Source organism: Zalophus californianus, chromosome 4 (assembly GCF_009762305.2).
Source record: "Zalophus californianus isolate mZalCal1 chromosome 4, mZalCal1.pri.v2, whole genome shotgun sequence".
In the NCBI taxonomy this organism is placed as follows: domain Eukaryota; kingdom Metazoa; phylum Chordata; class Mammalia; order Carnivora; family Otariidae; genus Zalophus; species Zalophus californianus.
Genome location: NC_045598.1, coordinates 154,849,546 through 154,870,857, shown reverse-complemented (window position 1 = coordinate 154,870,857; position 21,312 = coordinate 154,849,546). Strand labels below are relative to the sequence as shown.

General features: G+C 39.3%; 1 long non-coding RNA gene across 1 annotated transcript in view; it reads left to right on the top strand.

Moving 5' to 3' along the window:
• LOC113921005 overlaps positions 1-21,312 on the top strand; it is a 57,036-nt gene that overhangs the window by 20,088 nt on the left and 15,636 nt on the right. The window contains exons 2-3 of the long non-coding RNA XR_003519475.1: positions 5,069-5,120; positions 15,963-16,168. This is a non-coding gene — a long non-coding RNA (uncharacterized LOC113921005). The remainder of the gene's footprint in view (positions 1-5,068; positions 5,121-15,962; positions 16,169-21,312) is intronic.

Here is a 21,312-nt window from a genome sequence, read left to right as displayed (position 1 = left end):
GGGAGCCTCCTTCCTCCTCTGCCTGCAGCTCCCCCTGCTTGTGCTCACTTGCTCTCTCTCTCTCTCTCTCTCTGACAAATGAATAAATAAAATCTTTAAATATTGTGTAGTTTGTCTAAAGGCAAGGTCTACAGTACGATCCATGTTTGGTTCTAATATATATGCTAAAACTGGAAGGAAATTGCCCAATTGATAACAGTGTCTTTCTCAGGCAGGTGAAAATCTAGATGATTGTTTTTCTTCCTTTCTCTTCTGTATTTTTCAAAATTTCTACAATGAACGGTATTACTCTATAGCACTATTTCTATATTACCATATATTACTGTATTACTCTTACAGTGATATTGGTAATTAATATATATACATAGTACTATGTTATACAGTATTGCTCATAGAAAAAAGGGTGTGTGTGTGTGTGTGTGTGTGTGTGTGTGTGTGTGTGTGTGTGTGTTGAGTGTGATGTGGTTATGCCATAACTGACATAGACTTTGCTCTCTAGAGAGCTCAGCCTCCCAAACCTAGACTGTTTATTTCCTAGAAGACATTCTTTGTCTGTATCTACCAGTTCCTCAGAAAACTTTATCAAATTCCCACTTCATATCAATTGTGGAGACAACTTAGGAAACGTTGGCAGAATTTTCAAGCCCTCCCACTAACTAGGATAGAATGAGCAGAAAATGATGGGAGCCCTAATCAATAACTTAATTTTTAAAATTTTACTTTTATACATGCTTATCTTCATTGGTTATAAAACACTCTTATTATCAAAGAGACGACCATGGCTGGCGCTTTGGTATATTTCTTTTTTTTTATTTTTTTAAAAGATGTATTTATTTCTTTATTTGACAAAGACAGAGAGAGCAGGAACACAAGCAGGGGAATGGGAGAAGGAGAAGCAGGCCTCCTGCCAAGCAGAGAGCCTGATGTGGCACTTGATCCCAGGACCCTGGGATCATGACCTGAGCTGAAGGCAGAGGCTTAACAACTGAGCCACCCAGGCACCCCACTTTAGTATATTTCTTTTCTTCCACTGAGCTGATGCTAAAAGTTGCCCAGGATATAACTCAGGAATTCAGGCCCCAGGAGATTTCTTTTCCAGTTGTCTTTTCTAGATAGAACCTTGAATGTCACTCTTTCTCAGAACGTCAGGGGACAGCAATGGGGCTGCATGATTTTGTCTTCCAATCTGCTTCTCTTTAACCCAAAAGAAAAGACATTATTTGTATAAATCTGTCCAAAGAACTCTGGTATTGTGCCTAGATTCTGGCTGTACAAAGATCAATAAGATGGTTTTGAGACAAACTATGAACAAATAATAAAAATACAACATGCAGTGTACTTTGATAGATATACACTGAGACTGCAGCACAAGAGCATAGTGGGGGGGAAAACCTAGGAAAATCTTTCACATAATCCTTCTGGATTTCTCCAGTTGTTGAGTTCTTAAGAGTGCTGACTCCTAGAATCAGCCAATGTAGATTTAAGCCCACTTCTGCCATTTACTTGCTATATGACAGGGAAAAAATAATTGCTATAGCTTTCTGAGCCAGGAAGGACTGATCCTACCTTCCTCATAGGGTTTGTAGGAGAGTGACTTGAGATTGTCAGTAAAGCTTTGGGCCCAGTGTGTGGCTCACAATGAGCATGCTAGCGGTTCTGTGGCAGGACCACCAGACTCCCCTTCCTGCAGCTCTGTCCCACCAGCTTCCTCCTCATGGATCCCAAACTGACACCACCTGGGAGAACTTGGAAGTGAAGAGGAATGCTCTGGTGACTCAGCATGGCCACCCCAAGCAGGTTAGCTGAAAGATGAAGTAGGCAGATCATAGAACTCTAACCTGTTTCCCCAACTGTGCTCAGCCAGGGTGGGAGACAGAGGCGGAGGCAGATGAGAATATGGTTTTGAACATGTCTAGGCTATTGTGGGTTCAGGAATAGACACTCAGCCTGGGCCTGGCGTTTGCCTCTGTTGTAAATTTGGCAAGAGGAGGTAATACTGTGGTTGAGTGGCACAGCAAATATTGGCATGGGCATTAGTAATGTCAATTTAACCCTTTTGTTAACCGACATCATTGCACCAGGACGCCAAACCCACTATCACCTCACTTGTTCAGATGGAAGAATATCGGGAGGAGAATGGATATTTTTTTGTGCTTCCTCTGGACACTGTATGAGACACCTTCACACAGTTTTCTTGTGGAACTGACACAGCCACCCTGTGAGGTTTGTAGGTATAATACTATCACCCCGACCATACAGAAGAGGACACTGAGCTTGCTGATACGAAGAGACTTGCCCAACACACACAGTTAGCAATGTCTGAAATGGGGCTGAACACTTACCTAACTAACACCAAAGACTATTTTTCCTAACACTCACACCATAGTTTGAATGATCTAGAGCAGTGCCAAGAACCAGGGAGTCCTTTAAAAAGCAGCTAAAGTACATGGCATTGACTTTATGTACTAAAGAGAGTATATTTTATTCATAGGCAATCTCCCAGGGACTTGCTCAGAGAATTTTTTTTTCCTGCATAGAGCAGGAGAAATTTCTTCCAAGATGTAAGTTTCTTCCAAGATGTAAGTAAATCTTATTGACTCCCAACGATGCTCCCTGATAAGAAGGGTTCAGTTCAGACAGCCTATAGGACCACTCAGATCCTGTTTTGTCATGGTCTTCCGCATGCCCCACCCCACCATATCATTGAGAGCTAGGATCTTATACAGAGAGAGGATAGTTTTTGAGCTCTAAGGATACAGGAGAAAAGGTTCTTCTTGATTCCCAACTGGGAAGAAGTTCTTTGAAACATCTGTGAACATGATTTAAAAGTAAAAATATATTCTTTTCCAGTCCTAAAAGAATTTATGGCAATTCATTTTGGTATGAGATCAACGACACATAACGGATTTTAAAATTTAAATCTGTGCTTACTTTAACTTCTTTCTTTACTTTCGCAGAGCTTTGTGTTGCTCTTGTTTACTTCTTACTTATTGACTAACAGTAAGACATGATCATTAAGAGTCATGATCCCAGGGTCCTAGGATCGAGTCCCACGTTGGGCTCCCTGCTTGGGAGCCCGCTTCTCCCTCTGCCTCTGCCTCTTTCTCTCTGTCTTTCATGAATAAATAAATAAAATCTTAAAAAAAGATTAAGAGTTCTGCTAGATCCTACAAGGGAAATACTTTTTAAAGCATTTTGAAACAATGGAGTCATTCCCCATAACATCCATTAGTCCATTTCAGAGCAGATGGGTTTGAGCACTTAGAAAATTCAGTCTCAAAAAAAAAAGAAGAAAGAAAAAAGAAAATCCAGTCTCATGATAATGGTAAAGAGAAAGCATACCACAATACAGCTTCAAGAGCCAACAGGGAGTTAGGACAAATGGTCACCACAGCACAGGCTAGAAAACCAAGACTTTGGGGGAGGTAAAAGACTTCAAAAAGCAGCAATTGAGAGTCAATATTTTTAAAATGTCCCCATAGGAGTGTGTTTTCCAAAGCCAAAGGCTCATAGGTTAAGTATAAGTTTTAATAACTTAGGCAGCTAGCAAAGGAACTTTATTAGACTCAAAATTGGCATTAATCAGAATTTTCCATTAAATCCACTTTCTTTTCTATGCAACACTCAACATGCTTAGACATTAACTAGTTGTTAGGAGGCCTGTGTGTTTGTTATTATTTTATACCATTAAATTTGGGGCTGTGGGATTATTTTCACAATAAAATTTTAGAAGTGTATAGCTGCCTGATAAAGATCCAGCCTTGCCAAAATTTGGCCTGCCGTGTTCCAGCTCCCTCCCCAGGGTGGATCTTTATTGGGCTAATTTGCTATAATGACATTTTATGAGAGAGCAAGTTTTCATGAGACATAATTTTGGAAATAGGCAGGGATAGCCAGATGTTGTGCTTTATCTTTTGAGTTCCTAAATCATGTTTTAATTCTACTTGATTCTCATAGTTATTAAGTAACCCTGAAAAAAGTGCCAGAGTTTTCTTCCGTGTTTCATAAATCGTAGACAAATGCCAAATACCCTAAACAAAAGTTAGATAGACGGGCAGGCACAGGAAAAACAAAACAAAACAAAACAAAACAAAAAACCCCAAGGGAACCAAAAGACGATGTGAGCAGAGCAGATTTTTCTAAAACCCTTTTTTATAAGCAGGTGTGGGGGCCAGGAAGGGCTCCCATTTTTTACTATAATGTATTCTTTGTCTATAAAGCTGTCTCTAGCCGTGATGAGTCTGAATGGATCCATCCACACATCCCAATCCTATATTTTTTGTGACAAAGGGATATGTTTTGCAAGGTGGCTGCCTGAAACCAAGATGGAGGAGGGGAAGGGGAAGGGAAAGGTGCAGAATTTGAAGTCCCAGGACAGGAAAACAAGAGCCACACATCTTCTTGACCTTGACCATTTGACTTAACAAGATGCACAGTGGCCAGAATAACTCTAGTCCTTGATGCCCCTGTGACATATTATTCAGTTTATAGATAATGTGAGAGAAAGGCCATGAGGTCTGAACAAGCATCCGCTTTTCTGTGTCCTGAAAAGGCCTGACAATTTGCATTTTGTAGTCATGGGCAGGGTGGTTAGAAAGAAAACATGCATTAAAAGTGCAAAGGGGGGGCACCTGGGGGACTCAGTTGGTTAAGCGTCCAACTCTTGATTTCGGCTCTGGTCATGATCTCGGGGTCCTGAGATTGAGCTCCACATCAGGCTCCATGCTTAAGCCTGCTTAAGATTCTCTCTCTCTCTCTCTCTCCCTCTCTCCCTGCCCCTCCCCTTACCCCCCCCACACACACACCTTGGACAAGCTTCTTTAATCTTTGTGCCTTAGTTTCTGCATCTGTAAAATGGGGATCTTAACACTGCCTGCCTCACAGAGTTCTTTAAAGATTAAATTAAGTGAGATATGTAAAGCGCTGTCTATAGGTGGCATTATGCATGAGTTATTATTTACTGAATACCTAATAGGTGCCAGACACTGTGTTAGATGCTTTTGTATAAAGTTTTATTTAATCTTTATAACAAACTTAGAAAGCAAGTCATATCATTTCCATTTTGCAGATGCAGACATCAAGGCTCAGAGAAGTCAAGGACATCATTCAAATGTGCACAGGTAAGTGGCCCAAATAAAAGGCATCAAATCCAGGTATTTCTGCTCCAGCATTATATCAAACACCATTGGTGCCCCCAGCTCACTTTAGCTGCTATTTGATAAACACCTACTTAATAGTCTGGACTATTACATTTTTAATCAATTTTATTGATTAGAGAATTATTCAAAATCTATCTATTGATAGAGAATTATTCAAAATCGTTTGCCTAACTCATTAAAATTAATAGACAGCATTAGATAAATGTGTTTGACACCTGAAATTGAGTCACTCTGGGAGAAAGCCCCATGTATTACAGATTTGGGTGCAACTGGAGGGAAAAAGAACAGTTGCTCCTTCCTTCCTTCCCTCCCTCACCAGACAGGAAGGGCCAGCAAACATACAGCTGCCTCTCAACAAAGTGACAAAGCCCAGGGCAGCCTTTTTTCCTGAGCTGGGGAGCATCTGCTAGCTCAATTACCAGGCAGTCACTCTCACATGGGGCTATGCTTTGGGGGCCCAAAAGCACTCAGAAATTTGGGAACAGGGCTTTCCGCACCAAGAGCACTCAAGCAGGAAGCAGCCCTTCCTGACAGGCTGCCCTGCTCAGCTTCCTGGTATAGAAGAAGGAGAAGGAAGAAAAGGCAACAGAAAAACACCGATTAGAAACAAAACAAAACAAAACAACAAGTGACAGTGTTAAAATAGCACAATCATTTAAAATTTGAGTTTATAAGGACTGTTGTAGTCCTCGTTGACATTTACCCTTTTGATTTGCCAAATATTAGCAAAGTCCTTTGGAAGCTTCTCTAGGTTCCTTCTGGTTGTCAAGGCGTGGGGGTGTGGGGCAAGAGATTTGGAGGTGTGGGGGAAAAGAGCATGGGTACTGCTGGAGCCCAGAAAGGTAATATCTAGAAAACCCAACAGACAGGACACCAAGGTCTTGGTGTCTGTGGGGCTTGGACTGGGCATGGCCAGAGAAACAACATAGTTCATTGGTGCATCCAGAGATGAGCTTGTGACCTTACTACATAGGCCTCTGTGACCTAACCAAAGATACTAATTAAAGCATTACTTTAACACATCCAAACTGGTTTTAAGATGAAATTAATGGATAGGCTATCCATTACAGGGACTAACTTACACTGTTGGAGAATGCTCCTAGAAAATTTCTTTTTACATGTGCCCTCTTTGAAGCAAATACAGTGTATACACATTTGGATGCATAGAATTGATTAGCTAATTTTTCATGTTACAAAGATTTCTCCTTTTCACTAAAATTATCTTCTTGTCTTCTCTTAAATGGCAAGCTCTTTAAAAAATATGTGCATCTTTCTAGGTATACAACTACCAATGCTCCTTGCTTTGCCCCAGTGATTCCCAAATGAGAATTCTACATGGCTACATGAGAATCAACTGGGTGTTAATAAAAAAACAGATTCCTGAGTCCTTTCCCTAACCTATCTCTGGACATGGGGCTGGGGAATCTGTATTTTTAACAAGTGCTCCAGGTGATTCAGATGTGCAGGTAGAGTTGGAAACCACCTCTCACATAATAAATTTCTAAAATGTTGCACAATCTGAGTTTGGGGCTAAAAAGAAAAAGGCAAACAAATAAGCTGTAGAATCCCTCTTCATTTTACTTTAATTTAAAAAAATTTTACCAAATCATGAAATATTTGAAACATATGGAAGAGTATAAAACATAATAAGAGACATTTATCTATCCACCAACTCCATTTTTCATTCATTTCATTGACTTGCTTCCCTAACAATGGTGTATTGGTAAGTCAACTAACTCTCTGTTCTTGGTTTATTTCCATCATAGCACTTAAGTGGCTTGATATTATTTTATAAATTTGTTTGCTCAATGTGATTATTTTTAGACATCAGATTCATTTCCCATCAGATTAATGATCCAAGAGAGCAGGAAACATATCCATCTTATTCATTCACCATTGTATTCTCAGCATCTAGCACAGTTCCTGGCACACAGTAGGTGCTATCTATTGATTAACTATCTGTTGAATGAATGAATAAGAATTTGTCCTTCCCAAATGACTCTTATGCTAAAATGCCCATTTATAAAACAACGATAATAATATACAGTAGAGTTTGTTTTAATGTTCTTACTTGGGAAAATTCAAGAGACCCCAAAGTTACAAACTATTTCTAGTTTGTTGAGTGCTTTCATCATAAAGGGTGTTGAATTTTGCCAAATGCCTTTTCTGCATTAACTGAGATGATCATATGGGGTTTTTTCTTCATTCTGTTGATGGAGCATATTACATTGATTGATTTCCATATGTTGAACTATCCTTGCGTTCCAACAAACTAGGGATCAAGGAAAATATCTCAACATAATAAAAGTCAAATATGAAAACCCACAATGAACATCATACTTATTGGTGAAAGACTAAAAGCTTTTCCTGTAAAATCAGGAACAAAGCAAGCATGTCTCCCTTCACCACTTCTATTCAACACGGTGCCGAAAATTCTAGCCAGAGCAATTAGGCAAGAAAATATCATAAAAGGCATCCAAACTGAAAAAGAAGTAAAAGTATCTCTATTCACAGTTGATATCTTATGTAAAACACTAAATATGCCACAAAAAAACTGTTAGAAATAATGAATTTAATTAAAATGAATTTAACAAAGTAGCAGGATACAAAGTCAACAAACAAAAATCAGTTGCATTTCTATATATGAACAATGAGTAATCTGAAAAGGATTATAAAAATCGTTTCATTTACAATAGCATCAAAAAGAATAAAATCTTAGGAATGAATTTAACCAAGAAGGTGAAAGACTTGAACAGTGAAAACTACAAAGCAATGCTAAAAGAAATGTAAAAAGACATAAATAAATATTTGGAGACACATCCATGATCATGGATTGGAAGACTTAATATTGTTAAAATGTCAATATGACCCAAAGTAATCTATAGATTCAATATAATTTCTATCAAAATACCAATCATGTTTCTGCAGAAATAGAAAAACACATCCTAAAGTTCATATAGACTCTCAAAAGACCCTGAGTGGGGCACTTGGGTGGCTAACTTAAAAATATATTTTTTGGGACTGAGCTTAGTGGCTCAGTCAGTTAAGCACCCAACTCTTGATTTCAGCTCAGGTCATGATCTCAGGGTCATGAGATGGAGCACAGCATCAGCCTCTGCACTGGGCGTGGAGTCTCCTTAAAATTCTCTCTCCCCAATGGGTGATGGACATTAAGAAGGGCATGTGATGTAATGAGCACTGGGAATTTTATAAGACTGTTGAATCACAGGCCTGTACCTCTGAAACCAGTAATACATTATATGTTAATTAATTGAATTTAAATTCTAAAATGTTTTTAAAAAATTCTCTCTCCCTCTCCCCCTCCCCCACTCTCTCTCTCTAAAAAAAAAGAAAAGAAAAGAAAAGAAAAAAGGCCCTGAATAGCCAAAACTGTCTTGAAAAAGGACAAAACTGAAGGACACACTTCCTGATTTCAAAACTTACTACAAAGCTACAGTAATCAAAACACTGATATTGGCAGAAAGACAGATATATAGACCAATGAAATAAAATAGAGAACCAGAACAAATCTCAGATAGATGGTCAAATGATTTTTGACAAGGGTGCCAAGACCATTCAATGGGGAAAAGATGGTCTTTTCAATAAATAGTTCTGGGAAAACTGTATATCCACAAGCAAAAGAATGAGGTTGAACCTTTACCTTATATCACATGCAAAAATTAACTCAAAATGGATCAAGGACCTAAATGTAAGATCTAAAACAATAAAACTCTTAGAATAAAGCATAGGAAAAAACTTCACCACATTGGATTTAGTTTATTGGATATTACACTAAGAGCATAGGTAACAAAAGAAAAAATAGACAAATTGGGCTTCATGAAAATTAAAATTTTTGTGCATCAAAAGACACTGTCAACAGAGTAAATAAAAAGGCAATCCACCGCGGGGGGAGGGGGGAAAGGCAATCCACTAAATGGGAGAAAATCTTTGTAAATTACACCCCTGATATGAAAAATATCTAAAGAACTAAAACTCAACAACAAACAACCCAATTCAGAAATGGGCAAAGGGCTTGAATAAACATTTCTCCAAAGAAAATGTATGAATGGCCAGTAAGCACATGAAGAGATGCTCAATATCACTAATAATTAGGCTCCTGATGCAGGGCTCAAACTCAAGACCCTGAGATCATGACCTGAGCTGAAATCAAGAGTCAGTAGCTCAACTGACTGAGCCACTAACCTCAGTCCCCAAAAATATATTTTTAAGTTAGCACACTAAAAAGGTTAACAATTCTCCCAACCCCCACCTCCAGGCTCTACTACTTGAAGTCAGCATGGCTTTGGGCCTCTTTGAGCTGACTCTTACTTATATCTACTGACAGAAAAATAGTGCCTACCTGAGATTGCCAAATAATTAAGTGAAGCAATCTACATGAAAGCACTGTGAGAGCTGTAAAGTATTATGAAAAGCAGAGGTGTCATTAAATCTATTTCTGTAGGATGTAATGAGTTCATTCTTTCAATTGAAATTTTTATGGAATTTGGAAGCTGTTCTTATAAACAGACAAGGGATTCAAAATTTACACATTAAAACAAATATTTATTATCCCTTTCAAACTGGTAATCTTGAGAAACTATACATTTATTCTGACATTGCTATGTTTGCTTGAAATATCTTTCAGTTATTGTTCACATTTCTCCTTTTTAAATTTATTAATATTTTACTTAAATGAACACACTTATTTAAATTTGATATATAAACTTACGCTTATAAGGCCCAAATTTATATATCAAAATACATGTTTTTACATACTTGCTTAGAAAACAAGAAACTCTAATAAATAAGAGCTAGAAATAACTATATAATTCCTATAATAATACAAATGCTTTCCTGATCTAACCAATCTCAGTGAATTAAAGTTACTGTAATTTTATATTAGCCACTCATACCTAAAATCCCATTAAAGTTGAATATTTCATTACAATATATATCCCATTACTTTGCTTATCCTCAGTGGTAGCAAATCATTACAAATCACCATTTTTGAATGCGAATTTGATTTCTTAATGATCAGAGGTCATTGGGAGCCAAGTCTGATGGCTCAGTGAAGGCAGTGATCAGTCTGGATAATGCTTTTCTTTTTTTCAAGACTGAAGTGTTACTACTAAGTAATAATTAATTTTTTCTTTAATATGTCAAAATTTGTGTGTTTAAATGAGAGTTGCCCTACAAAGAAGTCCCTGGCCTGAGCAGCTTATCAACTTGTGATATGAAAACTGATTGAGAAAATAATAAGGTATTATTTCCCAGCCATGACTGAGAAGCATGTTTTGCTCCCCCTTTCTTAACCCAACCCATTCCCTAGAACATGGTTTTTTGGTCACTATTGGCATTTGGAACCAGGTAATGCTTTGTTGTTAGGACTATTTGTGTGCACTGTGGGATGTGTAGCAGCATCCTTGACCACTACCCACTAGATGTCAGTGCCAAATGTACTCTGGAGGGCAAAATCGCCCCTGGTTTAGAACCACTGCTCAAGATGGTAGCCAGAGCTTTGTGTCCTATAGGTTTGGGCTTCTCTTGCTTCAAGGGATAGGTTTTTTACTATCAAAAGTAGTCCAGGCCAAAAATCTCAAATACAAATGCTTCCAGGAGCAGGTAGATCATTTGTATTAGTGAGGTGGACCAGATGTAAAAAAAAAAAATTCAATACAGATACAAGTACCGGAAATATTTCTCTCTCTTCACCATAAGATAAGAAATAAAACAAGTATGATTAATAATGCCAATGAATGGTCAACCCCAACACTAAGGAGCAATAGGGATTGGTGAAGACTCTAGTGAATTGTAGAGCTTGTGCCCCATCTAAATGGAGTCAGCCAGTGTTTAGCTCTAGCTAGTCACTGTCATGTAGGCATGTGGTCAAATGTTTCAGAACTTTCAATTATGGAGGAAAAAAGCCAGAAATTAAGATTTTCTTTTTTAACAAATAATCCAATTAAGATATGGGCAGAAGACATTTTTTCCAAAGAAGACAACCAGATGGCTAACAGATGCATGAAAAGATGCTCAACATCATTCATCATCAGGGAAATGCAAATCAAAACCACAATGAGATACCACCTCACACCTGTCAGAATGGCTAAAATTAACAACATAGGAAACAGATGTTGGCCAGGATGCAGAGAAAGAGGAACTCTCTTACACAGTTGGTGGGAAGGCAAACTTGTACAGCCATTCTGGAAAACAGTATGGAGGTTCTTCAAAAAGTTGAAAAGAGAACTACCCTATGACCCAGCAGTTGCACTACTAGGTATTTAACCAAAGGATGCAAAGATACAGATTTGAAGGGGTACATGTACCCTGATGTTTATAGCAGCATTATCAACATTATCAACATAGCATTATCATTGATAGCATTATTAACAATAGCCAAACTATGGAAAGAGCCCAAGTGTCCAACTGATGAGTGAATAAAGAAGATGTGGTATATATATATATATATATATATATATGTGTGTGTGTGTGTGTGTGTGTGTGTGGTGTATGTATATATAGATAGATATATGGAATATTACTCAGCCATCAAAAAGAATGAAATCTTGCCATTTGCAAAGATGTGGATGGAACTACAGTGTATTATACTAAGCAAAATAAGTCACTCAGAGAAAGACAAATACCATATGGTTTCACTCACATGTGGAATTTAGGAAACAAAACAGATGAATATATGGGAAGAGAGGAAAAAGAGAGATGGAAGCAAACCATAAAAGACTCTTAATGATAAAGATTTTCTTTTTGATTGTGAAACCTTCCAAATTTTCTCACATCATCAATTAACTCAAAACATGTAAAACCTTGAATGTGAATCTTGTGCCTGAGCACCAGTCTCAGATATGCTACCCCGGTCAGAAGCGTAGAACTGGATTGCTCTGAGGGAAGGGGACAGTAGCTGTGAGAAAAGGAAGCAAATAGTCTGGCTCCCAGAAGTACTTGACCCTTGATTCTGGAAAGGTATGCTCTCACATAGCATCTTAACAGTAGTAGGATCTCTGCCAGGTTGTCTATATAATGCCTGGGGAACTAGACGCTTCTATGTGGTCAAGTTTGATGCAGATGGTGCAGATGCCATGAGCACTGACCTTCAAATGGGCAAAGCCAGCTTGGCTAATGAGCATCTTGATGTCAGTGATGACCAGGATGGACTCAAGACCAGAGACCCTTTCTCAACTTTCCTAAGTCCCATGAGCCTCAGTGTTCTAGGAATATCTTAACAGAGAGGTGGGGATCCCTCCCTCTGCAATCCCTACCCCTCACCTCCACCACATGACTGAGATTGGATTTCCCATGTAACCTGCTGTCATACTGTCTGTAAATTGCTTTAAAACAATTTAGCACAGACAGTATGCATTAGTTTTATTCTAAACCCTAGGAGCAGTTAGCTGGCATTTGAAATATCTGAACCAGAATATAAACTCTGCAATAGTTTGTTAGCATTTGAAAGACTCCAATTAGAAACCCACACTCCCATGGTCTTTGTCTCAGAACCCTAGAGGCTTGTTAATTGGCAAAATGGATGTTGGAAATGATTATTCATTGGAGAAGTGAATGGTGAACAGAATGTGTGGACCAGCTAGAAATCTGTACAGGCACACCTGCCCTTGCACAAACAAGGACTGAGGATCAAGTGAGCCCAGTAGTCTGTACCTACACCCTTCAATATGGCACTGGTCCTGTAATGCTTTTTGGACACCATGCAGGTTAGCTGACTCTGGCCATAAAATACTGTCACATCCACATTTGGTGAAACTTTCAAACAAGATGCTTTCAAAGATCTTAAAAATCAGAAATCTGGGATTTCAGCCTGCAAAATAACTTCACAACTGTTTTTGTACCTGCTTGGTAATAAATGTATGTGTGGCAGAATCCAGCCTGAAACTCACATTAATTGTAAAGAGAGGGTGTGGTTATGGCTGCCACCTATCTGAACTATTTGAAGGCTGAAATTGCTACCAGTAAGAACCAGTACTTGTAAATATCCAAACTGGCTTAGGTCAGTTAATCATGCCTGCCAACCCTAATGGAATGGATAATGAGTCCAATTTCATTTGATCTTGAAAATTAAGAGTATGATGCTTCCTTCTATAGAGTCAGGGAACAATGCATAACTATTACACACTTATTCCATCAATACTGCCAATGCCAACATTTGGAGGCCCTCTTTTATAACCACTGTAGTGAAAGTCAGTCTTCCTAATTGTTACACCTGACATGTTAGAACCATACTTCGTTGGAATTGTGTCTGTAATCTCAGCAAAAGAAGCTGAGGTTCCTGCCCAGGAGGGATGGGAGAGTAGTCTCACAGGGACTTTTTATTTGGTTTATGTGTTTTATTTGGTTTCCATATTTTGCCTTGAAATCTTGTCCATTCATTTCTATTCAACCAACAGATACGAAGCACCTATTATGGGTTAGTCCTCTATTAGGCCATGTAAAGATCACCAATATGAATTAAATGTAAATCCTGAAATAACTACTTTTATAACTTCGTGAAAAAGAAAGAAATATGTGCAAATGTCAGTCAATAATGCAAACTAGAATATGACAATTTAAAAGTAGAGAGATAGAGGCACCTATCTGGTGCCTGGGTGGCTCAGTTCGTTAAGCGTCAGACTCTTGATTTAGGCTCAGGTCATGATCTTAGAGTCGTGAGATTGAGCCCCGTTTCGGTTCTGCACTGGGCGTGGAACCTGCTTAAGACTCTCTCCCTCTCCCTCTGTTCCTCCTCTCCCTGCGCTCTTGTGCACTCTCTCCCTCTAATAAAAAAAAGAGAGAGAGAAAGGGATAAATATCACGCTGGGAGCTCTTACTGCAGGGATATTCAGGCTTCAGAGAAGAAAATGAGGAGAGTCTTAAAGAACGAAAAGGGACTTGACAGAGGATGAGGAAGATGTTTTGTGTCTGTGGAAAGTCCCAGAGACAGGAAAGTCCTAAATTGTACAGGGAAGAGTAGGTAGAAGGACACAGCAGAAGGCAAGACCAAAAAGGAATGTGGAACCAAATCCTCCCCATATCTAGTGGTGCAGTCTGCCCCTGGCCTGAGGCCCTCTGCCACATGGACTGCCGGGGAATTTGATCACGCCCTCTGCCAGCTCATCAGCTACGTGGCAACCATCTGCAGGAAGGGGTGTCTTTTCTTTCTTTGATTTTTATTTTTATTATTATTACTTTTACAAAGCATAAAGTATTTTACCGTGCGAGTTGTTAAAACAAAATGGTTAATTAGGTATACAAAAATCCTTTGATACCTCTGAGCTAAATAAAAGCACAGCGCACAGCATTTCTGGAAGCCAATATAGTGATATGTATCAAAAGTCTTTAAAATGGTTTTTAGGGCTATCTTTTCTAATTTGCACAAAGACCCCCTATGGGTTAGTGGAAACTCACTCTTGATAGTCTTGAATGTCACGCCCAACCCCCCACCCCCAGGGAGTCTGGGCTTTGTTCTATAGGCAGTGAGAAGCCCTTGAGGATTTTGGGGAAGGATTTGAAAGGTCTTTGAAAAACAATGTGAATAATGAGAATAATAACAAGATGGATATTAAGCATACTTTTCATTGGGGCTCACTCTGTTTCAGGTACATTCTTGGATATTCACAAAGGCCTCTGAAGAGTATATTTCTCTAACATGTGAGCAAACGAATCACACAACAGATGAATTTTTTAAGATCCCACGCCAGGTACAAATCTAAAAGCCTGACTCTAGACACTCAGCCTAGAACCTTAACTCCCTGGTTTTTATTACACTGGATCTCTATAAGAATCTCTAGTATGGTATCCAGTGGAGTGTTTGAATGAAAGTGCAAAATAAAACTGAAAAACACACACGTATATAATCTAAGAGTAAAAAATTCATGTTTCTCCTTTTTTTTTTTTAGACATTCTTCATTTTTCCATTTATAACTAAAATCTCTTTAGAACTTCTAATAAGATAAAGCTAAGACTATACGGTGTCGGTAGGTATTTTACCCAAATCAGTTCAAGATCGTGAGCAAAAGTGTCAACCAACTTTCACCTGTGCAAATTCTGACATATTTCCACGTGTCTCTGTGTTAAATAATACAGCGTTGACCCAGCGGTCACTGGGTCGTTAGTCATTAGCAGCTCCAGCCTGAAGGCTATAGGCCCCCAGGAAGGAGCAGTGTCGGGTACAGACCAAATTTCCACTCCAGGGAACACAAGAAGGAATGCAAATTCTAACGAGGGACCTTTTCCAGGAGGGAGCTCTCCCCACCGACTGGTGTGTGGCTTTCCCACCTGGTGTTCTGGGATTTCTGCACAGATGAAGACCAGGCCTCCAGGTGCAGGGCATGGGGGCAGGGTGGGGGAGGCACTAAAAGGAAATATTGGAATCATCCAATAGGGTTTCTCTAACCCACACACATCTTATTTACAGAAAAGAAAATTGAGGCCCAGAGAGTTTAGGTGATGCTTCAAGTTAGTAGGTTCCTGATTTCTAGCCAACTGCTTTCTTACCACACTATTCAGCCTCATGAAATACGTATCGTTCTATCTTGCTTGTGCAATAGAATAGTCATTATTTATTTTTTCAATTATCATCCTCTCCTATGGAGGTGCTTTTTTGTTAGCACTTGTAATAATTGAAATCTCTGTCACCTAACATACAGTTCACCATTTTGAAGTGTATACTTCAGTGGTTTTCAGTAGATTCACTGTGTTGTGCAGCTACTACCACTTTCTAATTCCAGAACATTTTCATCACCCAAAAAGAACCCCTGTACCACTTCACAATTACTCCCTGTTCTCCCCTTCCCCCAGGCCCTGGCAACCACTCCCCCACTTCTTGTCTCTATGGATTTGCCTCTTCTGGACATTTCATATCAATGGACTCACACGATACGCAGCCTTCTACGTCTGGCTCCTTTCCATAGCACAGTGCTCTCAAGGTTCATCCATACCATAGTTCCTTGTTCCTTGGTACGGCTACAGAAATGGGCTTTACAAAGTGGGTATTAGACTGACAGGTAAGTAAAAGTCTTTCCCTTTGAAGATTTTTCTTAGAGTTAGCACTGGTGTATCTCACCTGGGGAACATGCAGCCCTTTTCTAGAAGGCAATCTCATTGTGCACAACTCAATGGACCCAATTTTCTCCCTCTCTATACACACCCTCCTTCTTCTATTCAGCTTCAGAAGCTTCATAACAGGGGCAGGCTCTCAGACTCAGCCGGAATATTATCACCATCTTGTCCAGTCTTGAGTAAGAAGAGATGCAATCAGACAAGTGGCTGTCTTGGAATTAATTCCTTTGCTTAAATACAAGATGTCACAGAGGAGAAATTCTGTTAGACATTCTGCTCATGGCAACTGAACATAGCCCAGGATTACTAAGCTCACTCTTCTTGGGGACTGTTCACTTGTTCACCCAGCAGCATACCCTGCCACATAGCCAGCTCAGGATCAGAGCTAAACCAGATCCATTTAAGCTACAGCGAAATATAATTCACTGTGCTGTTTCAGAGCTCGGCAGGAGGGTCGAGGGGGCGGGTGAGGTGGAGAGGATGGGCTGCCATTGCTCTTTTGTGGCAGGAAGTTGCTGTGATTTCCTTGTATTATAAAATAATCTCCCAAACGTGAAGGTTCTGTAACCGGGAAATCAGTGGTCCCTTTGGCGCCATCATAGATGTAGTTATTATCCATCACAGTCTAAAAGGGGAAGATGATTTTCTTTTTTAAAGCCCAAATCTCTTTTAACAGGTTGTATTGGACATTCCAAATGTTTGCACTTTGTGATTTTCTTTTTTTACATTTGTTACTTTCTAAAAATTCCTTTGCTAGCTGATTTTCCAAGTTCTTCCTTGGAATAGATTAAATGCTCAGAAACGAGGAGGTTTTTTCCTCATCCAAGTTCATGGATAATTTGTCATGTTTTCTTAGAGAGTTTAGATAGAATTTAATGGTGAGTGTTGGAATGCTTGAGGTAGGGAAGAAGGAGATGAGCTAATGGTAGTCACTGCTTGAGAGCAGGACACAATCAGGGAGAGTTCAGCATCATCTTTACCTAACACATGAAGTTCTACTGGTGATTCTTAGATGAACACGGACTAAGAAAAGCATGTCACATGGCATTATTTGGCTTCAAGAACTCATTGTCAGGAGATCAACAAGAATGAGCACTCCAGGGGCACCTGGGTGGCTCAGATGGTTGGGCGTCTGCCTTCGGCTCAGGTCATGATCCCAGGGTCCTGGGATCGAGTCCCGCATCGGGCTCCCTGCTCCTTGGGAGCCTGCTTCCCCTCTGCCTCTCTCTCTCTCTCTCTCTCTCTGTCTCTCATGAATAAATAAATAAAATCTTTAAAAAAAAAAAAAAGAATGGGCACTCCATGCCACCTACTCTGCCGGCACATGTTTGGCTGACACTGCAATGTGCCTTTCCTGTTCTCTCTTACCTATCACAGTTGTTAACCACTCAATTTCTCAGCCTCCTCTGCACCTCAGAAAGGCCATGTGACACAGTTACATAGAGAGGAAACTTTTGCTTTTCCGATGAGAGGAGTAAATGTTGCCACTGTGACCCGCTTTTCCCTTTCTTCCTCTGAAAGTGGTGTGATACCTGGAGCTACAGCAGCCTTTTTGGGCAGTCATCTTGCTCTGATAAGGAAAGGTCAAGAGAATTGCTGAGATGTTAGCCCTGACATCCCATCATTGAGCTGATGATTCAACATGGCCTACTTCTAGCCTTCAAACTGATTAAAGAACTCTAAGCCCCTATTTGTTGAAGTCCCTTTTAGCATGATTTTCCCCACTTGAATGCACTGCTAATATCAACAATTTATGGAAAGAATGTTATTACATGCCTGTCTTCTGCCTTACTAATGTTTAAGAGCAAACATTTCTTTTACCTTAATATTCACCATTTCCCTTTTTCTCTGTCCTGTGTATTTCAGTATTGTCTAAAGGGAAATTATTATTGTTTTTATTATTTTATTCCATTTCATTTATTTTCACAGAAACTTAATAGAGGTGTAAGTTTGAAATTGGGGGAGAGGGACAGGGAGATTTACAAAACCCATTTTGAAAGACATATATTCATGAGTGAGTTTCATTTTCACAATCGAACCTGTGTTGCTCCATTGAGACACAAATGTTTTCTGGGACAGTTGGAGTCCACACGTGGTAGAACAGGTTGGTGTGGGAGAAAGACAAAGGGAAACTGTGACCGTGACTGCAAATGCAAAGCTGGCTGACCGTAGGTCTGTTTGTGCATGAAGACAATTCTTTTAGAAACCCATAACCTTTTGCAACCTCAAATGTCAAAAGCAGAGTGTGAAATAACCAGTGTAGAAAAAAAAAATGGGGGCTTGCAATTGATCTTCACTACAGTAATAGGCTTTACATTTTTAAAGACATTTAGATTTTTTAGAAGAAAAATCCTCTACCCTTAATCAATTTCAAATCCATCCCTTGCATGGATGCCTGTGGTCTGTTTAGGAGAGTCTGGGTGGCTCACATATTGTTTTGTCTGTTAAGGATATTGTCCATTGGATCATGGGATTTCCTGGGTATTAGCACCCTTGGGGAAAACCTTCTGTCTGATCGCAGAACCAAGAATATTTAGAGCTAAGCAATGGGTTTGTTTTTAATCCCATGAATATTGTAGTTGATTTCATTGTCATCGAGCTGCTGATTTTTGTTTTATTGGGTGCTTTAAAAAAATTTAGGGTCACCTGGGTGGCTCAGTCAGTTAAGCATCTGCCTTTGGCTCAGGTCATGATCTCGGGGTCCTGGGATCGAGCCCCGTGTTGGGCTCCCTGCTCAGTGGAGAGTCTGCTTCTCCCTCTCCCTCTGTCTGCCGCCCCCCTGCTTGTGCTTGCTCTCTTTCTGTGTCAAATAAATAAATAAAATCTTTAAAAAAAAAAAAAAGGTTATCCAAAAATGTATGCAAGTCTCACATTTAGTTCCTATTAGCAAAGAATGAGCTAATTAGGTCAGATTTTCATGTAACAGCCAAGAATGACTCTGGCCAATAATGTACCCAATCCCTCCACTTGATGTTTCCCAGCACGGACTCAGGATATGCAGTGTTAACTAACATTATGTGAATTTCCACATTACTGCTATCACCAACTTTAAGGATTCTCATTATAATCACAGTAAATAGAGATGAGTGGTCATTGTAATTAAAAGAACAAATGATCCCCAAAATATATAATTGCTTTCATATCATGATTGAAGTCTAGTTTTCACTCAGGTTGAGTCTGAAATGCATGTTCCTGATCAGCACAGAGTTCTCGTCTACCCCAGACCCCTTCCAACTTATAACTCCACTACCCTGACTATGTAGGTTCCCAAATTGCCCTGCTGCTCAGCCATCACTCCTGCAGAAGAGGAAAGATCATGAGGAAGGAGGTTGAGGGGCCAGGCCACTCATATTTCACTGGTCACAAGTCAGCCCCATGGCCACACCTAAGTGCCAGGGAAGCTGTGAGAGGCGACGGAGGCCTATGCCCAGGAAGAAGAGCGAACAGGATAGATGAAGCCCTAGCCAGTCTCTGCCATAGTGAAAATGATGATAAAGTCAAAGGCACAGAGTTTTATAACCCAAAGAGGGATGGAAAATTCAATTAACTCTAATCACGTGGTGAGAAGATAGGCTACACCCCAAGGGGGACTGTAGAATTCTATCTACCCAAATCATGCGTTAAAAAGTGAAAGAGGCTATGATAAAAATAAGATAAGGGTGAAATTTGAAAGACACTCTGGGGACACATAGACACATTCCTCCTCTGGGGACGCAGCAGACAGAACCAATCCAACTATAAAAAGCAGCTCAGTGTGTTAACCCTTTGCTCAGGTAGAATTCTCCTGGAAAAAATCCCAGTTTCATATATCTTGCTGATAATCAGTATTGTAGTTCCCAAGAACTCCAGCCTGCCTGGAATCCCTCCCCACTCCTTTTGGCTGGTAACAGTGACTTTGCTTCTCTCGAGAAGATGCAGAAAAAGTGTGCAGATGGCAAAGCCAGTCAAACTCATGGTATGATTACTCTTGTGTTAAGTTTAAGGAGTAAGTTTTGTGACCATTGTGATCGTCAGTTTGTGTTTGTTATTTAAAGGGTTTGAAATGTGTAAGAGAATTTAATTAGCCTTGTAGTTTTATTTTCAAATGATAAATTGGTACTCAATTTGTGATCTTTTTCCATTTGAAAGTTGTAAAAATAATTGAATATGTTTGTGAAAAATGTGTGTTGAAGGGAACCCCAATTTACCACACATATAAATTAGTTTTATTAGATTCATAAAAGTTAATTGAGATGTAGGAAGATTTTACTTGCTAGGTTTGTGGTTGCCCTCAGGCACATGAATTGTCTCAGAAAATGAAATATAGTAAGTTTGTAAGGGTAGTCGAAGATATTTCAGGAAACTTAATTACATGGCCAATTGTTTGAGGAAAGTTAATCTTTTTCATTTATAAGCTAATTGAATACTAAGCAACAAAAAGCAATTGTTTTTACATAAAAATTTCTATATTTACTAATAAAATAAATTGATAAATTTGGAGATTATTTTTATAGGCTAAGTTTGAAGACTTAAGGTAAGCTGAAATGTCCAACTTTAACAAATAATATTAATGAATTAGAGTAGATGTAAGTAGTTCATTTTGCTCACAAATCTCTCACAAATATTCAACTGGTAGGAGTAAGGAAGAGGAGAGAGAGAGTGGTAGGCATTTAATAGAATGCAGGACCAAAAACACACAAATTCATTTCTTTCAAAGTTTGGTAGGAGGCTAGAAATTGGTCCATGGTATCTTCAGCAAAAAAAAATGAACAAAAAAGCCCAAAACATAATCTCTACATATCACAGTACCACAACTTGGAAATCAAAAAGGTACAATAGGTTGCTATATTATATACACATTAAATTTTAGCTACATGAGCTTGGTTATGACAAGAGAAGTTAATTTTGTCTCAGTCCCTAAAGTCTCCTAAAGATTACAGGAACTTTCAAGAGCAATGTTGCCTTATAGATTGACTCTAGTAAAGTCAGGCATAATTCTGCCCACATGACCACCGGACCTGAGCCTCCCTGCTGACTGGTGCTGCTGCTTGCACGCAAAAAGGAGGTGGTTCGGCTGAGCCTCCATGGGGAGCACTAAAGAGGCCGAGGT